A 9,536-nucleotide genomic window follows, 5' to 3' on the forward strand; every position below is an offset into this window, starting at 1 on the left:
AAGAACTGTCAAAAGTAATATTAAGCAGGATACTGTAGCTAACACTTGTAGTACAGTGCTTTGGAAGGCTGAGGTGGGAGAATCACTTGAGGCCAGGAGTTTGAGACCAGCCTGGGCAACACAGCAAGACCCTCATCTCTACTAAAAAAAATAAAAATTAGCTGGTCATGGTGGTGAGCGTGGATATTCCCAGGTACTTGAGAGGCTCAGGTGGGAGGATCACTTGAGCCCAGTAGTGTAAGGTTACAGTGAACTATGATCATGCCACTGCACTCCAGCCTGGGCAACAGAGAAGGCCCTGGCTCAAAGAAACAAAGAAAAATTAGTATATTGGAATATGCTCAATAAGATCCATGTTAAGAAGGTTTCCTCCTTTAATTGTAACCTCTTCATCTTTGTTAGAAAAAAAAAAAGTCACTCATCAGTTTGTTACAATGTTCTGTCACTCATTCATAGGAAGCACCTATATGCCAGGAGCTATATCAAATTCTAAACACAGAGAAGAACAAGACATAGGCCCACCTCTCAAGACATTGCAATTTACATTTTTTGATGATGGTTTACAGCAATTGAGTCTCTATGACAAAGGTAATTTACATATCAGCATGCCATAAAATAGGCAGTTATTATGGGATCCTGTATAACTTTATAAAAGAAAAGGTCTATTTTGATTAACTCCAGTTTTAGTATATAATTCAAATGTATTATGTCAGCAACTCAACTGACCTCTTCCAGATCCAGAGAAAATTACCCCAGCGTTTTCTGGAGAAGCTAAAATGGGCGGCGGGCACTTCCTTCCACAGTGCTAGTAAGATGAGGAAACATTTACTAGGCCCACACAAAACCCACAAAAAGGAATTCCTCCCACCAGCTCATGATGTAGCCCTGCTTCTGACCTACAGGTGCAGTCGCAGAAGTGCAGAGATACAGTCAAATTCCTACCTACCCCATGGGTTAAGATTTGTGCCAAATGGCTGATAAAGAATGCTCATTTTATTTAAGCAACTTTGTAGCTACATATGAAATATAAAAGTAAATAGTGAAGCCTTTGTTGCCTCATTGAAAATCCTCTAGAGAAAAAAAAAAAACTGTTTTTAACCCAAAACATGTTTGTGCATACACATATTTATAAACATCAAGTAAATTTTTGGTAAAAAAGTTCTGTAACAAATAGTCATTGGTAATTTGTGCCTGTAATTACCATAAAAATATTGAAAAAAAAGGGCTACGACATCTGTGTCATTTATATGAAGCCCGACATGACACTTTCTTTTAGAATTTAGAAGAAGAAAAACAAAAACAGTAACAACCACCTCAGGAACCAGATTTTTCTTCCCTTGTAATAAGAGAAAATTTACTGTGTTCCCATTTTGCCCTGACTGCCTACAAATGCAAAAACATATCTATATTTAATCGTGGCATCTAATCAGTTTTTCTATTTTCTTTGTTATTTTATTGTTATTTATGTATTTATTTTTTTTGAGATGGAGTTTCGCTCTTGTTGCCCAGGCTGGAGTGCAACGGCACAATCTTGGCTCACCGCAATCTCCACCTCCCAGGTTCAAGTGATTCTCCTGCCTCAGCTCATTGCAGGCATGCGCCACCATGCCTGGCTAATTTTGTATTTTTAGTAGAGATGGGGTTTCTCCATGTTGGTCAGGCTGGTGTCGAACTCCCAACTTCATGTGATCTGCCTACCTCGGCCTCTCAAAGTGCTGGTAGCTGTCGCCCAGGCTGGAGTGCAGTGATGCAATCATAGCTCACTGCAGCCTTGAGCTCCTGGGCTCAAGCAATCCTCCCACCTCAGACTCCTGAAGTGCAAGGATTACAGGTGTAAGCCACTGCACCCAGCCTTTTTTATTTTATCGATCCTATTGTCAATATTTGCCTTTCTTTTGCTTTGATTTTGCCTTTAATTTACATTACCTCAAATATTTTTTGTACAGTCATAAGGTATGAATTCAATATAAAAATGCACATTAAATATTCTTAGAGCCACCACAGAAATGTGTGTAGAAAAAAAAATTCAAAACTTAGACATAAGGCAAATAAGAATTATATGTCTCCATAGTTTCTCTATAGTTTATAATATTCCAATTGGGGAAATACGATGATTCAAGAGAGCTCAGAAGTTTTACAATTCTATAAAGGTAGAGGCTAATTCATAGAAAAATGGTAAAGTATGATGCATTTTTCAAGTTGACAGAAAAATAAAACCAAGCAAATAAAGATTGAGTTTTTGTCCTATAAGCACATTAACTACTTTTGTTTCTAACACACTGCTTTCCTTTCATTTCAGCAGGTCTTTCCCCATTCTTCCACTCCTTCTCAAACCAGCTCAGTCATTCTACTGGTTCCTTTAATTAACAAGCTATATAACATTTGGATACATGTTTGTTCATGAACGATATTTTTAATAACTTAGTGAGTTATTTTTCAAAATGTATTTTAAGGAATATTGAGATAGAGAAGACTTAGTCCTTGCTCTCAGTGACATTACAGTAAAATAAGACAGACAACGCTGTAACAATGAAGTAGAACTCAACACAGGATAGTGAAAGCCATAAGGATATCACAAGCTACTAAGTACCCTGAATGAATCTTTCATTTCAGACTGGCACCTTCTGCTACCTTCCCCAATTCACTGAGAGATGTTACATGGAAATATGGTGGATTCATGAACTTAATTCTCATCTCCTTTTTTTCCCTCACCCTCTACAACTATTCCTTCCAAAGTCCTATTGATTTTAATTCTGCAGTCTATCCTCTATTCTTCTTCACTTCATCGCAAAACCAGCAAGTTTTTATTTGGGATTTTAGAAGGGTAGGGGGTTTACAAACAGGGAGTGAGTCACAAAGATGACATGTTTCAAAGGGCAATATGATCACGAGGCAAGGCAAAATGAGAATTACTGATGAGGTTCTATGTCCCACTGTGCATGCATTGTCTTGATAAACATCTTAACAGGAAACAGGGTTCAAGAGCAGACAACCGGTCTGACTAGAATTTACCAGTCTGGAATTTACCAATCCTAGTAAGCCTGAGGGCACTGCAGGAGACCAGGGCATATTTCAGTCCTTATCTCAACCTAGTAAGACAGACACTCCCAGAGCGACTGTCTGTAGACCTACCCCCAGGAATGCATTCCTTTCCCAGGGCTATTCCTTGCTGGGAAAAGAATTCAGTGATATTTTTCCTACATGCACATCTGTCTATAGGCTTTCTGCAAGAAGAAAAATATGGCTCTATTCTGCCTGATTCTGCAGGCAGTCAGACCTTATGGTTATCTTTCCTTGTTCCCTGAAAATCACTGTTATTCTGTCCTTTTTCAGGGTGCACTGATTTCATACTGTTCAAACACACATGTTTTACAAACAATTTGTATAGTTAATGCAATCATCACAAGGTCCTGAGGTGGCATACATCCTCAGCTTATGAAGATGATGGGATTAAGAGATTAAAGTAAAGACAGGCATAGGAAATTATAAGAGTATTGACTGGGGAAGTGATAAATGTCCATGAAATCTTCACAATTTATGTTCAGAGATTGCAGTAAAGAGAGGTGTAAGAAATTATAAAAGTATTAATTTTGGGAACCAATAAATGTCCATGAAATCTTCACAATTTATGTTCTTCTGCCACGGCTTCAGCCGGTCCCTCCATTCGGGGTCCCTCACTTCCCACAACACACAGGTTACACTGTCCCATCTTCTCCAACACAAACAGACACACACATACACTTAGACCCTTGGCGGGTCAAAAGAGCTGGTATTTATGCAGGCTTTGAGGCAAATTCATGCTGTGGATTTTTTGCTATATGCTGCTGTTTATGTCTAGAAATGTTTTTCCTATTTTTTTATCTAGATAAATCTTTTTTTTTTTTTTTTTTTTTTTTTTGAGATGGAGTCTCATTCTGTCGCCCAGGCCGGAGTACAGTGGCACAATCTCAGCTCACCACAACCTCCACCTCCTGGGTTCAAGTGATTCTCCTGCCTCAGCCTCCTGAGTAGCTGGGATTACAGGCATGTGCCACCACCATGCTTAGCTAATTCTTGTATTTTTAGTAGAGACAGGGGTTTCACCATGTTGGTCAGGCTGGTCTCAAACTCCCAACCTCGTGATCTGCCTTCCTCAGCCTCCCAAAGTGTTAGGATTACAGGCGTGAGCCACCATGCCCAGCTACCTGGTTAAATCTTATTCCTACTTAAAGACTTAGCCATCATCTTCTTTAAGAGCTGGACAGAATATCCTTTGTTTACGCACTCTATGTGTACCTATCAAGCTATTTACCATGTATATTAAAGTTACAGGCCAAGCACAGTGGCTCACACCTGTAATCTCAACACTTTAGGAGGCCGAGGCAGGTGGATCACCTGAGTTGGGAGTTCAAGACTGGCCTGACCAACATGGAGAAAACCAATCTCTATCAAAATCACAAAATTAGCCGGGCATGGTGGTGCATGCCTGTAATCCCAGCTACTCGGGAGGCTGAGGCAGGAGAATCGCTTGAACCCGGGAGGCAGAGGTTGCAGTGAGCCGAGATGGTGCCATTGCACTCCAGCCTGGGTAACAAGAGGGAAACTTTGTCTCAAAAGTAAATAAATAAATAAAGTTACTTGTTCTGTCCCTTACCACTTAATGCCCAATGAAACCTAAGTTATTTGAGGGAAGAGATATTCCTTTTTCAGCTTTTCATTCCCAGCACCTAGCACAGGTCCTAGCACCTAGCAATGTCTTGATATATTATTCGAATTCTGGTGTTTATGTATTGAATTGCGGAGGGAGAAATCACTTCTTGTTTGAATACTCAGAGAAGGCCCCATGAAAGTGGAAATAGGTTAACTGGGCCATTTTATTGGAAAGTAATTTTGTTGTTATTCTTAGTTTTTTATTTGCTTTGTTATTCTTTCCTTTCTTTCTGCTGTTCCTTTTTTTTTTCTTTCTTTTCTGAATGAGTTTTTTTGATAAGCCATAAGCTCTTCAGAAAACATTTACAAATAGATCACCACATTCCCTGTTCAATTTCATCTTATTTTCCCGGTCAAAGTTCTCTGTTGTTCTGTACTCTACTGTCTGACCACAGGAGGGTAGCATTTTTCCAAAAGTCCAGGGAAAAAAGTGTGAGCTCAAGGAAACTAAAGCTGATTTTATGTGATATTTTGATGCCCCTTAGTTTTGCGTTTCGATTTCCCACATCCATATGAAAGTAATAACCTAAACATAAGCATTGCTTTGCCCATTCCTCTGGCGTGAGTGTTCACTATCTCGGGTTTTGTAGCCTCTCCTTATTTCAGGGAGGCTGGATTGCTGTCTTCGCCGCAGGCAGCAAATTCATTTCCAAACACAAAGACCCAGGGAAACTTAGCGACCTCCAAATAGTTTCAGACTTGCTCAGACACCAGACAAAAGAAGTCAAGGCAGTTCATCAGACCCACTCCCTAATTCCCCACCTCTGAAATAAGTTTCCCCCAGAGAACAGACAAGCGAAGGTATGTTATTGTGTCTAGAGTTTTTCCCATTGTGTGGATGACCTTGATTTTTTTTTTAATAATACTGTTAATGTTTTAAATATTTTTGCCAGAACATTTTATGTTTCTTAAAGGGATTTTTAGAGGAAAAAAAAGACAATTTAAAAAAAAGTTACCTCCCAAGAATCCCAAGAATGAAAAAAAGAGCAATAATTTCTTGTTGTTCTTACAAAACATTAGCTAGATAAGCTTTTATTTCATTAGTCTGCCATTCCTAACCATAAATGGCATTTTATAAGTCACTCGGTAATTGACTAAGTATCCCTCCTTCTTAGTGCTGTACCTCTTCAGTTTTTAGGGGCTGCTATGGGAAAGCACCATTCAAAATAAGCCAGGTGCTTTAATTTTATTTTAATTACAAATGGAAATAAAGCAGAGATCCAGTGATGCTGGCTTTTACTCCTTCTGATCTATTTTTCTTTCTACTCTGTTACAAGAGGCAATATGTATATAGGAGACATGCGAACTGGGTCCTAATTCTATCTCTGCCACTAGGTATGTGTCATTGAAGAAGCACCTTGAGCATTTTAAATCTCCCCCCAAATGGGATAATAATACCATTTACCTTGTCAGGCTGTTGAGAAAATTAAATAAAATATGTAACAGGATTCACACAAAAAGTTGCAGTGTGTGCTATATAGTAAAGGCTCAGTCAATCACATTTTTATTAATTACGTTGTTCAGTTCACCTGTTAGTATAAAGGGATAAAGGGCAGAAGGATAATATGAGCGTATAAAGCCTGAAAGAACAAGAGCATGAAAGGATGTGTCTTACCCCAGACACCCTGCCTTCATCATTCTCCCCTGACTCCTGGTGCTCTCTAAAACAGCTAACAAAACATCTTCACCAAGAGCATTGCGACGTGAAGTAAATAAGCAGTGATTTATTTAAATAACCAAAGGAAAAAGGCTTTCTGTTCAGGATTGGGTTAACAGGTCGTAGAGGAAGAACAAACAAATCTCCGGCAAAAATGCCAAGAACCAGGCACTGCAATAGTTAGCCCTCGCAGTACTCACCGACACCACAGGGGGTCGCTGTAGAAAAACCAGCTGCGGTTTGGGGCGCCTCTCAGACATCACTGACAATTAACTTTTCATTTGATCATCAATTGTTTAATTTTTAATTTTTCTTGTGTGTATATCACAAGAGTCATTTTTTAAGACCTGAAACGGACCTTAAGAATGTTCATTTTTTATTCGTTTTGTGTGTGTGTGTGTGTGTTTTCCAAATATTTATTGAACAACTACAATGTGGCAGGCATGCCTGAGTATGAATGAGAAAACTGTGTAAGTGGGCCAGGCGCCATGGCTCAGCCTGTAAACCCAGCGCTTTGGGAGGCTGAGGCAGGAGGATCCCTTGAGCTCAGGAGTTCGAGACTAGCCCGGACCAGCCTGGACCAGCCTGGCCAACATGGCAAAATCCCGTCTCTAGGCATGGTGGCAGGCTCCTATAATCCCAGCTACTCTGGAGGCTGAGGCAGGAAGATTACTTGAGTCCGGGAGAGGGAGGTTGCAGTGAGCTGACATCACACCACTGCACTCCAGCCTGAGCAACAAAACAAAAACAAAAACAAAAACAAACAAAAAAACGGGTACGGTGGCTCATGCCTGTAATCCCAGCACTTTGGGAGACTGAGGCTGGTGGGTCACCCAAGGTCATGAGTTTGAGACCAGCCTGGCCAATGTCGTAAAACCCTGTCTGTACTAAGAATACAATATAGTACAATATAGTGGTGCAGCCTTATAATCCCAGCTACTCAGGAAGCTGAGGCCAGAGAATTGCTTGAACCCGGGAGGCGGAGGTTGAAGTGAGCCGAGATCGCTCCATTGCACTCCAGCCTGGGTGAAAGAGTGAAAACTCCATCTCAAAAAAAAAGAGAGAGAATACTGTGTAAGTGACTTGCCTGTTGGCGGAGCTACTAAATGATTGAGCCAAGACCTGGATTAGATCATCTGACTTCCAGTTTAGTGAACTTTCCCTAAAAATAGCAATATAATTATTTCATTTAATTAATTTATGTTATACAATCCAGCCGGGCAAGGTAGCTCACACCTGTAATCCCAGCACTTTGGGAGGCCGAGGTGGGCGGATCATTTGAGGTCAGGAGTTCGAGACCAGCCTGGCCAACATGGTGAAACACCTGTCTATACGAAAAATACAAAAATAAACTGGGCATGATGGCGGGCACCTGTAGTCCCAGCTATTTGGGGGACTGAGGCACGAGGATCAGTTGAACCCGGGAGACAGAGGTTACAGTGAGCCAAGATTGCACCACTGCACTTGAGCCTGGGTGATAGAGCGAGACTCAGTCTCAAAAAATAACAATACTAATAATAATTAATGCTTATTATATAATCCTATACAATATAGCTTAATTATCAGTATAACTAACATATAATTCATTATATATTAAATAAATAACAATATAACAATGACTGAGCCCCTACAATGTATAAAATTTTTTTCATGCATTTTAAAATTTGCTATATGGCCTCTAGAGTGGTCTGAAGTTATAGGCTTTAGAATACTATGTTTGAATCCCAGCTCTGTTCCCCATTAGCTATGTGACCTTGATCAACTTAATGAACATCTCTGAGGCTCAATTTTCTCATCCATAAAATAAAAATAATACAATCTGGGCTTATGGTAAGGATTGAATTAAATTAAATTAAAACATTATTTAAAATATACATAAAATGCCTGGTACAGGGTAGAAACCCAATCATCATCATTCATGCTCCTAACAAATTTGCATTTACTAAGGAGGAAAGTAACACATAAAAGTTTAGTAACTTGCCCAGGTTTATTCAGCCAATAAGTGGCCAAGTCAGAATCTGAACTCAGATCTGATTCCACAGCTTATGTTCATTTCATTATTATGTTGCCAGTGTGATTTTGTCTCCAAACATAAATGCCTTTAACATAAATGTCTTTAATAAATGTCTTTAGTATTCCTCCACGCACCTGGAATAGGCTGCACCTGGAACAGGCTACACATGCAAGAGCTAATCTACACATGTCTATTAAATGTTAGCAACACTTTTAGACAAGGGGAGGATAGAGAATAGGAACGTTTTGTATTGTTTTTGTTTTCCTCTTTTTCTGTTACAATTAATGTACTAAGGATTAAGAGGGAACATAGCTCAGTTCCCTCTTTTTCACTGTTCCGTATTTTTCATTAAAGACAAAAGGATATGGCGCTTCACTATGTAGAAGCTTGTGAATCCACGCTGCTATCCGCAAAGAATCCCTGTGGTTTTTTACTTCCTTTTCAAGTTTAAACCGATGTTCTTTTCCCAGTTCCCATGATCTGCCTCAACAGAAGGGACTCAGTGAGTCGCTGCATTTCTAGAAGGAAAGTGACAGGACCAGGAGGAGTGAAAGCCCCTGAGTGTGCATGAGATCAACAGCTGCCTGCTTGGTGGGAACTGAGAGGGCTGAAAGGATTCTGCCCAGTTGCTACTCCCACAAACACACACATATGCTCAGATGTCCTCTTGGAGTTAAATATGTATCTATATTCCAGGAAGTCCCTGGGCAAAATGGAGGTAATTTACCCAGAAGGATCGTATAATAAGATATCAGAATCCATTAACAGAAAACCTTGCCTTTTTATTAAATTATTTAGCTGCTCTATTTGGCAACCCTGAGGGGAAAAAAAGCATCATGTATGATAAGGGAATGTCCTACTAGGAAATTATGTTTTACTGAGAGACCCAGATGAGAGGCACATGGGGAACGAGGATTAACCACAGCAACCTGTGAATGTTGTACCAAGCGTGTTGTGTTGGTAAACAGGATCTAGGATGCGAGGGCGGGGACTTGATTTATACTCTACAGATTTCTTCGAGGTAATTATTTCACCATAGCTGATTTCAAACTACCAATGACAAAATTGCTAAATACTTAACAAATGGCCAGCTTAGGCACATCACTACCAATAATTTTGGAAGGATGAGGTTACTTTCGGCCAATGACAGACAGTGTGGCTTTTCAAAGCTGGTGT

The sequence above is a fragment of the Macaca nemestrina genome, chromosome 6 (assembly GCF_043159975.1).
Source record: "Macaca nemestrina isolate mMacNem1 chromosome 6, mMacNem.hap1, whole genome shotgun sequence".
Lineage (NCBI taxonomy): Eukaryota > Metazoa > Chordata > Mammalia > Primates > Cercopithecidae > Macaca > Macaca nemestrina.